Source organism: Coenobita brevimanus, chromosome 54, assembly GCF_032717465.1.
Source record: "Coenobita brevimanus isolate Jiangsu-jjx chromosome 54, ASM3271746v2, whole genome shotgun sequence".
NCBI classification, from domain to species: domain Eukaryota; kingdom Metazoa; phylum Arthropoda; class Malacostraca; order Decapoda; family Coenobitidae; genus Coenobita; species Coenobita brevimanus.
The window spans coordinates 18001172-18018086 of record NC_137007.1 but is presented as its reverse complement, the minus strand read 5'-3'; positions in this window follow the sequence as shown (position 1 = coordinate 18018086).

The window sequence follows — 16915 nt, the reverse complement described above, 5'->3', positions numbered from 1 at the left end:
CTGGCATGAGGAGCACAGACATTTCGCCTGCTTCACGAAAGTTGAAAAATGATACACCGTAATCATGAAAATGTTTAGGGCAAGTGTAAAATGACACAAAACAGGCTCTGGCCAACACTGACTGACCCGTCCGTTGTAAGAACTAGGATGTGTAATATATTCGTATGTATCATCTTTAAATTCGGTAGTGTCATTGAATTAGACACGTTAAGAAAAATTATTTATGTCTACATGATCATCCTGCTGTCCTCAAGAACCGTGCTTCTGTGCTTACACCTTGTCTAGGTAAACTCTTTCGCCTTTGTCTGTCAACTTGTACCTTTCCTTCTTGCTGGAAGTTTGCTCTCATTCAGCCAGTCCCAAACAAGGGTGACCATTCCCAGTCCTCTAACTATCGTCCAACTGCTTAAACATCCTGTGTATCAAAAGTTCTCGAGTCTGTTCTTAACAGAAAAATTTTGAAGCATCTTCCCTATTACAACTTTCTGATCTTCAGTATGGGTTCTGTCGGGGAAGCTCCACTGGCGATCTTCTCATCTACCTTTCAGACCCTTGGTCATCCTCCTTTCGGGACTTTTGCAAAAGCTTTGCCATTACACTTGACATCTAAAAGGCTTTCGATCGAGTCTGGCATAAATCTTTAATTTCCAAACTGCCCTCTTACGGATTCTACAGTCTACTTCTATCTGTGCCTTCATCTATAGCTTCATTTGTGGTCGTTCTACAGTATAGCTGCTGTTGTAGACGGCCACCGTTCTTCACCTAGATCTAGATCCATCAACAATGGTGTTCCTCAGGGCTCTGTCCTATCACCAACCCTCTGTGACTCTCGATTCTTGTAGTAAGAGTGAAAGATGAATACAGGGAGTTTATCTTGATTTATTATCTTCAGAGAAAATCTTAAGTTGTGCAGTGTATGTATTACAGAGACTGAATACACTAAGTAAGTCTAGTTGGACCCCTCTTCTTGTTCACTCTCTCCACTACCTGTCAGTTCTATTGCTAGCCTCCTTCTGAGCTCTGCTTCCTAAATTCTGGTGTAGCAGGGGTCGTGTCACATGTGTTACACTGTTGGAATGTTCTAGAAACCTGTGTGTGAGTAAGTGTGTATGTGTGTGTATGGTCACTAGGCATTGTTCGTATGCTATCTCGCTGACACACTACTTATATCATCCCCTGACTTGCTACTTCCTGTGTGTTGTCAACATTTCCTCAGGTACACTTGCAAGATCATTTCCCGTTCCCAGGCTTGCCTGGTGCTCTGTCTATCTATCTATTTATCTATCTCTCTCTCATGTTTTCTATAATTAATTGTATTTATAATATGGAGTCCTGACACTGCTTGGCCATGTACTGGAGGTCCTCCGACAGCAATCATCATAGACATATGCTAGTCTATCAGTGTATAATATTGATTATAATATTGTATAGACATAATATTTATGATAATATTGCACTGATCCAGTAATATTACATTTTAAACAAGTTGTATAAATAATTGAACAAATGCAATGGTTGTTGTATGTCATTTTGTAAGATGTGTATGTATAACAGACATACGCATATAATTGTGAAATGGTAAAACTGCTAGGTTATTACATTACATATTGTGTTATCCCTTTAGTAATGTCTAATATATCACCAAATTGTATGATGATTCTGGTAATACAGAATTGTGGTAAAATTGTATGATTTTACATAATACTGTAGTAACATTGTGGTAATACATAATTGTAACATTGTGAATTGTTACATAATTGTATTGTAATTGTTACATTATAGTAACATTGTAGTAATACATAATTGTAACATTTTATGAATTGTTACATATTATTGTGGTAATGCATAATTGTGTTGGCCTTATAATTGTAGTTACATTTTGTTCATGCAACTGTTACATAATTGTGTTGGCCTTATAATTGTAGTTAAAGTTACATAAAAGTTACATCTTGTTAATGCAACTGTTACATAATTGTGTTGGCCTTATAACTGTAGTTACATTTTGTTAATGCAACTGTTACATGTTTGTGTTGGCCTTATAATTGTAGTTACATTTTGTTAATGCAACTGTTACATAATTGTGTTGGCCTTATAAATGTAGTTAAAGTTACATAAAAGTTACATCTTGTTAATGCAACTGTTACATAATTGTTACATATTGTTTGTAGTTACATATCGTTTGTAGTTACATAATTGTAATAATTGCAGTCCTGACACTGAATCCGGTCATGCTGCGGTCGATGTTGTGCCATGCCACATGCTTGTGGAGACAACAATTTGCCTTTTGTTTCACTTATAGAAGGAGTTTATGTGATGATGTGCCATGCCACTTGCTTGTGGAGACAACAATTTGCTTTTTATTTCACTTATAGAAGGAGTTTATGTGGTATTTTGGCATTTGTAGGAACACTTACGCATATATTCATTTGTTTGTTATGTGATCGTACTGTATTTTTTTTTTTTTTGTTGTATGTATTGATTTTCTATAGTTTGTTTTTCTTCGTTTGTTTATGCTTTTTCGGTGTTGTTCGAGGTTGCATAATTGCTGGCTAATTCCCTTGGAACCCTTTTTTAAGGTTTAGTTTATATTGCACAGATATTACTGAAAATGATATTATATAGCCCCATACTTTGTTATTTTATATATATATATATATATATATATATATATATACACACACTATATACAGGATTAACTATATACACTGACTTGTTGTTCACTTGTACCTATCGTGGGCAACGTATGTGTCAGCACTGTGTGGAAATCTTTGTCTTCACGATTGTGTTGATGTTCATTCTTGCTAACGTCATTTGTGTTGGCAATTTTTTTTTTTTTCTGGTTTTCCTTGTAACTTAATGTATCTGTTTCCACTAGGTAGCTTTAATTAATAAATGTTTAATACAGTTCTTTTAATCGCTCACTGAGTAACTGTGATGGTATATTTTCTTTATTACTTTGTAGATGTAATAATGTATAGCTGTATGTATGAAACACGTATTTTATGTAGGTATAAATGGTAACACTCGTTGGTAGTAAATAATTGCAATAGTAAATGAATGAATATATACAGTGTAGAATAATTATTGTTGGTGCAAGTATTGAATGACTGAATTATGAAGATAATTGAAGTAGGTATATGTATTAAAGTTGTAATTATACAGCACGTTTTATATGTTTGTGCAGAAGTTTTGTGTCTATCACTGTGTATTGTATAAATGAAGTAACTATGTAACTCACTAATTTTTACCGTGGTGGGAATGGTGTTAGTGATGGTGCAGGTGGTGTGTTGACTGACGTGGCGTCTTTTCAGGAAGCATGCATGATGACGTCAACTTCTCACACTGGTAGCTGTGGTGAGTGAATGAGTAGCGATGAGTAACTTGAGTGAAGATGAGTGCGTAAGATGAGTTGTGAATATGGACTTGGTATTTGCTTCGTCGTCTTGACCTCTTCACTCCTGCGTCAGCGGTGGAGGTTGGGGGACGGTAGGAAAGGAGGGTGAGGTCTGGTGGTTGTGAGTTGTGAGTCGTATCTCACTCTTCGTTTGTTTGTTTTGTTTTCTTTCTCGATGCATCGCGGTCCTTTTTTCTTGTGATTTACTCATTGTGGGACGAAGACTGCCACTACTTGTTGGTGCATGTAGAAGATTATACAGACAACTCGTAGAGTTGTTACTTGTAGTTGATCGTAGATTGTTGTAGTTCGTTGGTTCGTCGTAGAAATTGCAAGATTGTTTGTTAAACTACTGGCAAGACGTCGTGTGATCACTTCTAAATCAGCGTGATGATTGTGGAGACGGACGGGGGGCTGGAGAGAATACTGTCAGGAGCAGGTTGTGAGTTGTTGGTTGTGAGAGGTATTTTTTGTTTTCAATCTTGATAATGCAGAATCAACTGTACACTCGTTGACTCGTAGACGAGGTCCGTACGTTCGCTGTCACCATATCTTACAATAACTTTGTATATTCTTGTAGTGAAGTTTTGTAGATCAGTTATACATATATTAGACTCGTTGACGAGCGGTTGTTATAAGTGAGTAGTTTTGTAAGTAAATATTCTTGGTTCCCTTTTGTCATGCAATGACAGGAGAGGTAAAGAATAGTATGGGACTATTTTTATTTGTCTTGGGAATATTAACAAAGTCTCTCACACACGAGTGAAGTATAAGTAGAGTCCCGCGAGCTACCTCCTGTCTCTCTCTCTCTCTCTCTCTCTCTTCCTTGTTGCTCGGCTCTTCTCCCTACTACCTGTCAGTTCTATAGCTAGCCTTCTTCTGAGCTCTGCTTCCTAAATTCTGGTGTAGCAGGGATCGTGTCACGTGTGTTACACTGTTGTTGGAATGTTCTAGAAACCTGTGTGTGAGTATGTGTGTATGTGTGTGTATGGTCACTAGGCTTTGTTCGTATGCTATCTCGCTGACACACTACCTATATCATCCCCTGACTTGGTACTTCCTGTGTATTGTCAACATTTCCTCAGTTACACTTGCAAGATCATTTCCCGTTCCCAGGCTTGCCTGGTGCTCTGTCTATCTATCTATTTATCTATCTATCTATCATGTTTTCTATAATTAATTGTATTTATAATATGGAGTCCTGACACCTCTTCCTTTTATTAACCAATGATCTTCTAAGCTGTACATCTAATCTTATGCATTCATATGCTGATGACTCCACCCTTCACCTTTCCATTCGGTTCCCGCAGCGTCCATCTCAGCAGTTACTTCAATAAATAAGGAATGAGGGTATGGCACAGCTAATGTCTGACTTGGTTCGTAATACTGATTGAGGTAAAAATAATCTTGTTTTTAATAATCAAAGACTCAGTTCTTACACCTATCAACCCGACAAAATCTGCCAACAGGAGTACCCACTAATGTTTAATAATATCCAGCTCAGTCCTGCATCATCCTAAACATGCTTGGAGTTTCCTTCTCTCGGGACTTATCTTGGAAAGATCGTACTACATCTCTGGTGAGAATCTGCATCCAAGAGACTGCGTGTGCTAAGCCGAATCCGTACTTCTTTGCCACTGCATAGTCGTTGTCATTATACACGGGTTTTATTCGCCCTTGTGTGAAGTAGTACAATTCTCATGTGTGGTGAGGCTGCCCACATACAGCTCTTCTCCATAGGGTGGAGTTAAAGGCTTTTCGTCTCATTAACTCGCCTCCTTTTACTGGCTCCCTTCAACTTCTGTCTCTTCGCCGCACTGTTGCATCTTTATCTCTTTTCTATCGCTACATCAATGGTCACTGCTCCTCTGAACTGTCTGCTTGCATACCCCCACCTTTACGACGGGTGCGTAGCACACTTCTATCAACAAACTCTCATCCCTTTTCTGTCTATCTCCCTAATGCAAGACTTAACCGTTACTCCCAGTCCATCATTTATGCAACTGGTCAACTCTGGAACTGTCCCCCTCTGTCTGAATTTCTTACTTCCTACGATCTCCAGTCTTTCAAACGCAGTGTGTTCAGGTATATCGAAATGAACGGATCTTGAATTTGGATCTCTTTCGTACTGTTTTTACACTTTTCCTGGAAGGAATGGGTTGCGGGCTTCTGACCTTTGGTTACTTCTTCCTTGCATTAAAAAAAAAAAAAAAAAAAAAAGTATTATGGATAATCATAGCAAATTCTTGTATACCGTCTGAGGATAAAGCAATAAACTTTTCTTGGTCATTTCCCACATTTGACCGAAAATCTCTGATAACCCCCCCCCCCATTCCTAAAGGAGGAACTCCTCCTATCCCCTTCTCTTGGTAGTTTCTGTAAATCACTCTATATTCTAGAGCTATTCTCTTCCGTTTAGGGGGATTTTTTTAACGTGCTAAGGCATGAAATATAATGTTATTATGGAGATTATTTACCACAAAATCTGGCAACACTTTAGATATCTCATACCTCTCTGTAGCACGACAATCATCTGAGGGCCGAAACTCCGATCTTTCTATTAAAATGCAAAAATTTACAGCCAAAAAGCATTGATTGTAAAATATATAAAATCTATAACCAACAACACATCAAAAAGGCTACTTTAACCATTTTGTCATTACATGTTCATTCACCCCGGGACTGCACAAATTATCCCGTGCGGGAAATTCACCAACCTGTTTGGGATCCCCTTAACTACAGTAATGTGCTGTGTATAAAGCTGCGGAATTCCGCTTCATCTGAAATATTTTTAATGAGTATACGTATTATTAGAATGTGTGTGTGTGTGTGTGTGTGTGTGTGTGTGTGTGTGTGTGTGTGTGTGTGTGTGTGTGTGAGTGTGATTATTTTGTAAAATAATTTCATGCTCCAGAGTTTGAATCTGGGGGATGGTTGGGGTTTATTATGTACATAATGCCACTCAGTGAAGAGCGCCTGCCCACTGCCCTAAGCACCTGGACTGAGGTGTCTTGCTCTGGTGTCTTGTGCTCTTGGTGAGGCAGAAAATTACTGGATGATGGAGGTGAGGATGGTCACTTTATCATTATTTTTTTCTTGTGGACCAAAAGTGTACAAGTAACACACTCATTTTTTCATTCGTTTTAACCCGTTAGCTTCCAGTGTTTTCAAAGAGGACTGAACTGGCCATTTTCAAAAGTTAACAAAGAGGACAACCCCACGGTACTGACCTATATGCGCATCGCTACAAGCCGATAGGGAAGGCTGTAAGCTAAGTACCCTTCATGCAAAATCTCCCACACACGAACCCTGGGCATTAATAGCTTAAGTAAGCACATATTTTCATCATATTATAACTTGATTCCGGTAGTTCAGTGGCAAAATAACAAACATCCATCCATTGAACTACTTGGTGAATAGCAACTTATGCTACGGTAAAATGTTACTCTCTTGCAAACATTAAAGGTGAAGAAATGACAATTGCACGTCTAGTTAATGTGAACCGAGCAAAACTGCGTGCCAGGTGTTCTCCCGAACTCTGCCACGACTTTCTCACTTGGTCTGTATTTACGTCGCTTGTTATCCCAGCACACTGAATTCCTTTGCATTCCTAAGGGTCGAGTTTGTAAATCATTTCCCTACGGTACTCTGGCAGTTTTATAGTGTATTTTTCATTCATAATGGTCTTAGCCATCTCGTAAATAAGTGAAAACATATGACAGATCTTTTTTCATTGCTAACTGATTCATGAGTCTCCTGCGTATTTCTCACAACTCTACAGTTTCAACCAACTGTGAAGAATGAAGCATTTTCTTCTCCCCTTCGGTCTTTCAGACGTACAGTAAGATACATGGCCAGCGACGGTAATAAAATGGTACTGATAAATCTGGAAAGAATACAGAAAGCTGGGAGTACAAGACGTTCGTCCTTTGAGTGTGTCTTGCATCAGGCACAAAAAACATATGACAGCAGCTATACCCACATGCTCCACCACTTACCCACACACTCCTTCCCAACTGAATCTAAGCCATCATGGGATGGTTTCCTGACTGTTACCCTACATGTTGGAGGGATCCAGTCCTGCAGTGAACTTTTTAGTGCTGTAGAACACATTCTTAATTTTTTTATTATTATTTTATTTACTCATTTCGTATTATTGTCTGAAAAATGACTAAGAAAACACATTCACAAAGTCCAGCAGTCATCCTACAAAAAAGGATTGTTCCCAAGTAGCCCTCACACCTCACCTGGCACTTAGGTACTAATATGCGTAATTTGTATGCGTGTCACGAGTATTATGGCACTGCACACTCATCTTATTTTAACTTGGCTTAAAACTGCCATATATCAATCTCTATAAATTGTAACAAAACATTATTGCTAGGATATTATGCTTGACACGATGGAGTGCCATGGAAAGGGTGTAAAGCAGTAGCATTGTCTTTTTTCTGTTATGGTTACATGAATTAAACTGCAACAGGAATGTAATTATGACATGTCTTTGGGTCCATATGGAATAGTAACCATGGTGTTTATCAAACTGGAAGCTACAACATGTTCCCTGTAAAATCCGACAAAGAACCCGCATCCTCACAAAATCCTGCTTACTGCTCCATACAACACCTTCCATCTCAGCCCTTTCCTTATCCCACGAAAAAATGGTGGAGTCTAGAAAGGAAATCAACACTTTAGTTCACCGGGTTCACATTTCAGCTGAACCTGAGTCAACAACAACAACAAGAGCAACAACAAAGCTCTTAACACAGGTTCCCCTAACTTATTTTACATGGTCTTGTGTCAGCTGGCATAGAATACTCGAGTTGCTCTGACCGTGAGAGGGTTAATGGTGGCAGTATTAGCACGCTCAGGCATCCATACTCAGTCACCTGAATATCATGAGTCGTTAACTGAAATACAGCACAAAAGCTGCCCATGCCATGAAAGTATAATTTTCAGTGCTCCAATAACTTGTACAGGGTGTGCCGCAAGAGTTTAGAGAAAATTTAGTATATTATTCTAAAGCAAATTCTAAGGAATTAATATATATATATATATATATATATATATATATATATATATATATATATATATATATATATATATACATATATATATATATATATATATATATATATATATATATATATATATATATATATATATATATATATATATATATATATATATATATATAAATAGAGAGAGAGAGAGAGAGAGAGAGACAGAGTATATAAATATATACAGTATATATATAGATAGATTTATATCTATCTATCTATCTGCCTATCTATCTATATCTATCTATCTATCTATATACTTTAGGTATATATATATATATATATATATATATATATATATATATATATATATATATATATATACACTGCAGGTAGATAAATAGATAGATAGATAGACACACACACACACACACATATATATATATATATATATATATATATATATATATATATATATATATATATATATATATACAGTAAATCCTCGTATTTGGACTCATTTTAGTTCGACGCCTCGTTTTTCGCGCAGGAAAAAAGTTTCCGAGCTTCTTACAATTCGCGAATTTCCCCACAGTTCGATGCTCCCAGCTGCCAGCTGACACTCAGCAGACGATGTGTACTCAGTCTAGGCACTGTCCATTTTTCTATGCGACAGTTTTCCGTGATCTTTATACAGCAGGTCCAGCGGGGCAGTAGATACACGTGAGTTTGTTATTGTTTAAGATCGTATCGTACTTCAGCCGTGTTGTGAATACACAGCAGGTCCAGCTGAGCAGTAGACACACGTGAGTTTGTTATTGTTTGTGATCGTAACGTATGATCATCAGCCTATTTCTTAACAAAGAATCATTACATGTTTCTCGTAACACTATTTTTGTTTTGATGGACAAACACCTGAAATGGATGTAAAATAAAGCTTATCAATATTTAAGGAAGGAAAACCATCCCAATACAGAGATGGTAGACTCAGCCCACCATTTTTTTATTCTATTTGACTATATTACAGCCTCTCTTCCTTGTAGCAGTGAGTAAAATAATGTTGTTATAATTTTTCTCTTCCTTTTAGTGACAAAGAGGGCACATAAAATGACCAGGGTTTAGTTGACCTACTGTACTTTGATGTCGAAAATCAAATAATCGGGTGAAAAGTGGCAGCTTTCCCTTGGTTAGTGACATTGGGAACTAGCCCATCCACTCTCAACACACCGTCACTTGCCACTCAAACCAGTCTTCACTTTATTTCTGGTAAGGATCTTTGGTGTTGCAGCTCTTTATAACAGTTTAAATGTCTTTCCAGGCACATATTTATTGTATTATGCTGTTTTAGCAGTAGCAAACACTCTTCATTTAATTTTGGGTAGGGCCTGTTGGTGTTATAGTACTTTCTGATAGGGTAGGTACGTGTCCTACCGGAACTCTCCTCTATTTTTTCCATTGATTCTTAACTTCACACTTCGACATTTCACGGTTCGCGAGGTTTTGGCGGAACATCCAAGCAGCAAGAAACGAGGATTTACTATATATATCTATATATATATATATATATATATATATATATATATATATATATATATATATATATATATATATATATATATATATATATATATATATATATATATATATATATATATATATATATATATATATATATATATATATATATATATATATATAGGGTGGTCCTTAATTTTCAAAGCTGCAGATTTTTACAGGCCACCCCTCACTTTTGTTCCTCTTGGTACAAAAGCCCTTCATGACACTTCAGGCTTCCACTGTAGTATTTACTGGTTCCCCAAAGACCCAGAAAGTCACACTCTGTGCCATTTGGGCCACCCCGCTGGCGCACCTACAGTAGGTTCCCTTTACAGTGTAAGTATTAGCCCCTCGTTTGGAGGTGATGTCTTGGGAACAGATCCCCCCACTCATTGTTGCCTAGTTTGAGATGTCATGGTTGCCTTTTGCGTGTCTGGGAATCACTGACAATGAGCCTCTATGACTTGCAACGGGAACTGCCACGGCTCCTTGTCTTTGGTAATGAAAGAGAGTGCAACTCATTGTTCAGCGAGGTTGTTTGTGACTTCAGTGACTGGACGAATTGCATGGCTTTCTTGTAGTCATCTCGTTCAACCCACGTGGATGGGTCGACATCCAGGAACCCATTGGAGGTGCCAAGGAAGAACAGAAGGGAGCAAGTGGTGCTCGTTAGGAAAGCATTAGATGCTCTGGACCACACAAAGACCAGCAACTACAATGCTGTCCAAATCTTGGCTGCTGCAGGATCTGTGTATGGCAAGGATCCTTCTATTATGGCTTTCAACCAGCAGAGCATCCATGCGGGACAAATCAAGGCTTGTGGCGGACAGGCAGTAGCTCTGCGCTCATCCTTCAAGCCTGGTGTTCACCTTGTTATTTCCTGGGACAGTATGTTCGTTGCTGATGAAGCTGGCCAAGAAAAGTTCGAATATTTACCTATCCTTGTGTCTGGATAGGGAATTGTGAAGCTACTGAACGTCCCCAAACTGCAATCAGGAACAGAAGCTGACATGGTAGAGGCAGTCTTCACTACACTGCAAGATTGGGGCCTGGTGGATTTGGTGACAAACATGACCTTTGACACAACTGCTAGCAACACCGGAATTCACTCTGGGGCCTGCACTCCTCTGCACTCCCCTGCAGGAAGCACATCAGTGAGATCATCATCCAGAAAGTCTTCACAGTTTGCCCTAGCATCATCACATTAGGGATGGACATCCCTCCCTTCAAGCATTTCAAGTAGGGATGGACCTCTGTTGCAGCTGATCACTTAGAACTGCTCGCCAACCTTCGTGCCTGTTGCGACGAGGTCATCACCTTCTGCCATCATCAACTCACTGCCTAACAGCCACGGGAAGATTACTGGGAGTTGCTCGAGCTAACAGTAATCATCCGTAGTGGAGTTCCTCCTTGTGGCTTCCACATTTTGTGCCTGGCGCCCACCACCTTGCCCATTGGATGGCCAAATTCATCTGCTCAGTGAAGATTTACCTCTTCCGCAGGCAGTTGAAACTTACTGTGTGAGAGCTTACCACATTCGAGTAGTTCGTCATATTTGCCATCATGATTTACATCCCATACTGGTTCACAGCACCGATTGCCACATCTGCTTCCCTGAACGACCTCAAATTTCTTCAAGACATCCTGGACTACATAGACTTGGACATCTCATCCACTGCTGTGAAAGCCTTCAGTCCTCAGCACTGATACCTCTCTGAGGAGCTGGCTGTCCTAGCATTCTTTAACGAGTCCCTCGACTTGGCAACGAATAGGGCCATGTTCACAGCTCAGGAGAACAAGGAGGATGGTGAGCTTGAGAAGAGAAGGACTCTGGAGCGGTATGTGGCTGTCATTCGAGTGAAGAACCTCACTAAATTCGTAACGAGCATCACTCGCTGCCTTCTGTTTTTCCTTGGCTTCTGCAATGGGTCCCTGGCTGTCGACGAGTTGGGTTGAACAAGATGATTACAAGAAAGCCAGGCAATTCGTCCAATCACTGGAAGTCACGAATCATTTGCTAAGCGAAGATTTATGCTCTCTGTCATCATCAAAGACGAGGAGCAGTGGCATTTCCTGTTGCAGGTCATAGAGGCTCATTGTCAGTGATTCCCAGACACGCAAAAGGAAACCATGACCTCTCAAACTAGGCAACAATGAGTGGGGAGATCTGTTCCCAAGACATCCCCTCCCAACGAGGGGCTAATACTTACACTGTAAGGGGGACCTACTGTAGGTGCACCAGTGAAGTATTAAGCCCAGATGGCAGAGAGGGTGAACTTCTGTGTCTTTGGGGCACCAGTAAACACTACAGTGGAAGACTAAAATTTTGCATGGAGGGTTTTTGTATCAAGAGGAACGAAAGTGAGGGGTGGTCCTTAAAAAATCTACAACTTCGAAACTAAGGACCAATATTAGAGAGAGAGAGAGAGAGAGAGAGAGAGAGAAGGTCTGTTCAGAAATTATGTGCCCTTAGGCTCTAAAAAAATAACTAGATAACCTACTAAGCTAGCTCAAAGTAGGCCCTTTCTGACACGACACACGTAGTCCATCGTTCTTTCCACTGCCTGAAACATTTTTGAAAGTTGATTTTCGGTATCTCATGCAGGTGCTTCGTCATATTCGTCATGATCTTTTTTCTCGTCACAAATCAGGAACCCTTCAAGGGAGTTTAAGCTTGGGGAATAACCAAAACTCACATGGAGCCACGTCTCGTAAGTAGGGACCTGCAGAACCTGCGGGATGTTGTGCTTGGCCAGAAATTCATGAATCAGTTGAGGTGAATGAGCAGGGGCTTTCTCATGGTGCAGCATCCATCTTGCCGCTTTCCAAAGGTCACTTCCGCTGAGCTGCGTCATGATGATGACGGATAATGTCCAGGTAGTAATGTTTGTTGACAACCTGACCTCTTGGTGCGTTATCGTGATGTACAACACCAGGGTAGTTGAAAAAGAAAAAAAAACTGTCAACATACATTTCACCTTGCTGTGGACCTGTCGTGCTGATTTTGGTCGGAGCAACCCCATATGATTTAACTTGGACTACTGTGCTTTGGTTTCTGGGTCGTACCTGTTCACCCAAGTCTCACCTCTAGTGATAGTCTTTAGAAAGTCTGGATCGCGATTATTTTGCACACTCCATCAAGTTGAGCAACGTTCATCTGCAGAACTATTGTTTCAAGTGAAAGGACTTTGCATCGAACTCTTCGCATACCTTAATCATCTGTTAATATTTCATGTGCTGATCCACCGCTGAATCCAATTTCATTAGCAATTTCTCTGACAGTCAACCGATGATTTCCCATGACCAAATCGCAGATTTTCTTCACATTTTCAGCACTCATGCTTATTGATGGCCTCCCAGGACTTGGATCGCTCGTGACAAACATTTGGCCATTTTTGCAGCAATTTTACCACTCCTTTATTTCTGCATTACCAACATGGCTTCATTCCCGAAACCTTGCTGGATCTTCCTGAAATATTCAACTTGGGTATCATCTAGATTTTGGCAAAATTTGATGCAGTTACGTTGTTCAACTTTGTCGTGATGAGTGCGGGAACGCGATGAGCGTAAGGGGCATGGCCATGAACACAGGCTAACTGACAAGAGTGACAGCCACTGAATCACTTGTGGTGGTTGGCATTAATCGCGTATGCTCACTGGGCCACACAGAATCTTGCCCCCTATCCACCAACTGGTTGGCGATTTGTTTGTTTAATTTAATCACTTTCTTAGGCCCAAGTGATGACAAACCTAGGAACAGGACAATGAGGCCAAGTGTTAGGTACAGAGGAAGTAGTGTCACACAAGGCACGCTGTTTCATCACAGAGTAATGTCAGAGTTTACAAAACAGGAATGATCATACATGAGGTCAGATACTTTATATATGCCAGTACATATATCTATATATCTATATTTATCCATCTATTTATCTATCTATCTATCTATCTATCTATATATGTATATAGATAGACAGATAGATAGATAGATAGATAGATAACATACTATAGCAGTAGCTGTGTGTGTGTGTGTGTGTGTGTGTGTGTGTGTGTGTGTGTGTGTGTGTGTGTGTGTGTGTGTAGGTATGTGTGTGTATTTTGGGTAGCCGAAACTACACATTCAAATTGGACCAAAATTTCCAAAAAAATCGCAAAAATTTCGCTGATGTGAAAAAACTTGGTCCCATCACCACTGAAAAACTTTTACTACATTTAATGAGTGATCACATTTTGACCAAAAAAAACAGCTCCTGGCGCACGGCATAGGATCTCCATATAATTATTTCCCCACAGGTACAGCTAAAGTATTTCGGACTTGCGTTCGGACAACTTGGGTTCCATTCCCGCAGCTGCAAATAACATGATCAATTGCTTAGCTGCAAAAAATCCAAGTGACAACGTTACACTAGAAGGGCACATAAACGCGAGAGCCCTCTGCCGGAGCAAGTGTGAGGGGGCCGAAGGGCCAACGAGCACTGGTAATATACTATAGCAGTAGCCGTGTCTGTGTGTGCGTGTGTGTGTGTGTGTGTGTGTGTGTGTGTGTGTGTGTGTGTGTGTGTATTTTGGGCAGCCAAAACTACACATTCAAATCGCACCAAAATTGGCACAAAAATCGCAAAATATTCGTTGATGTGAAAAAACTTGATCCCATAACGATTGAAAAACTTTTACACTATTTAATGAGCGATCACATTTTGACCAAAAAAAAAACGCTGCTCCAGAAGCCGGCATAGGATCTCCGTTGAATTTTTTGCCCAGAGGCAGAACTAAAATAAACTTGGGTTCCATTCCCGAAGCTGCAAATAACATGATCAATTAGTTAGCTGCAAAAAATCCAAGTGACAACGTTACACTAGAACAGCACATAAACGCGAGAGCCCTCTGCAGGAGCAAGTGCGAGGGGCCCGAAGGGCCGTCCAGTACTTTATATATATATATATATATATATATATATATATATATATATATATATATATATATATATATGTATTTACATATATATATGAAGCCTCTGTTTTACAGTGATTAAGTGTGCCTTTTTCGTACACTGAAGAACGAGGGTTCGCGCCCCACCAGGGTGGTAAACTTTGGAAGTGTTCTTTCAACCATGTACTGCTTTGGCAGACATAAGCAGTGCTCTGGTTGAACCATTGTCACATACGATGAAGTATGCTTGCACCCATTTGGCTTGCGCGAGCCGATTACACTTGGTTCACAGACTACACACACATCCAAAGCCACTCCAACACTACAATTACACTTACAAAAACTTCTCACCCTACATACAGTCTCTACCAGACAGCCTAGCCACGTGGTAGAGATACATAGGCTGCATCGTCCCCACTTCGGTTGAGATAGGCCGGTCCTGCAGTGGACACTCAAACGGATGATGATCATTTTATATATATATATATATATATATATATATATATATATATATATATATATATATATATATGGTAGGATATATATTGACAGAGTAAGGGAAGTAACAGACGAATTAGTTGGAGTGGAACAGGAAGGTTTTCCGAAGGGAAGAGGGTGTGTATATCAGGTATTCATTCTTAGGTTTTTAGTGGAAAAGCTTCTAGAGATGGGAAAGAAGTTGTATGCAGCCTTCGTGGATTAGGAGAAAGTATATGACAGGGTGAATAGTTAAGAAATGTGAAAAATATTAAGAATACAAGGAGTAAATGGGAAGTTCCTGAATGCCGTAATGAGCATGTATGAAATAAGGCTTCAGTGAGTGTGATCAGTGAACTGAGTGAAACTTTATACTTGATGGTTTAATTAAAATATGGATGTGTCATGTCTCAATGGTCGTTCAGTCTGTATTTGGATGATGTTATAAGAAAAGATACAAGGTAGGGTACTGGATGTTGAAGCGATCATAATGAAAGAGGGCAGCATTTGGAAACTCCCAGTACTTTTCTTTGCAGATGATACTGTGTTGTTAAGTGAAGACGAAGGGGAGCTGCAAGGCTTGGTGAATGACTCTGGGAGAGTGTGTAACAAACGGACTCTAGGTGGTGAATGTAGGGAAGAGTGAAGATATGGTCTTCGAGAGAAATGAAACCACTGAATGTACAGTGAGGCTGGATGGGGAGGAAATGGAAAATGTGAGTGCATTTAAGTACTTGGATAGTGTGGTGGGTAGGGATAGAAGTCTAGAAGGTGAAGTGCATGAATGGGTACGACAAGGAAGAAAGGTTACTTATTCTTTGAAAGCAATGATGAGAAACAGGGAAGTCAGCATGGAAGTAAAAATGTCGCTGCATGACAGTGTTGTGATACCAACTCTAACGTGTGGAAGTGGAGGTTGGACCATGTTGGAGGGGCACAAGTCAAGAGTGAGAGCAGTGGAAATGAGATATTTCAGAGGAGCATGTGCAGTTACATGGAGAGACAGGCTGACAAATGAGGAAGTGAAGGAGCTTTGTGGTGTGGATATGGAGGTGCTACAAAGCGTTAGAAGAAATACATTTATGTGGTTTGGCCATACGAAGAGGATGGAGCGCGTGACACTGAAGAGGAGACTGCATGTGGATGAGTTGGAGAGGGGGTAGGGGGAGGGGGAAGCCAAGGATGAGATGGAGGGATGGTGTGGAAAGGTAACAAGAGGGGTGGAGGGAGTCAGGTGCGAGCAAAGCAGTGAAATGAAGTTAGACTAGACGACATGGAGGGGATTTCTTTGTGGTCACCCATTACAGGATTAAGACTTCTAGCAATATATATATATATATATATATATATATATATATATATATATATATATATATATATATATATATATATATATATATATATATATATATATATATATACATATATATATATATATATATATATAGATAGATAGATAGATAGATAGATTGATAGATAGATAGAAACAGTATATATATATATATATATATATATATATATATATATATATATATATATATATATATATATATATATAATTTCC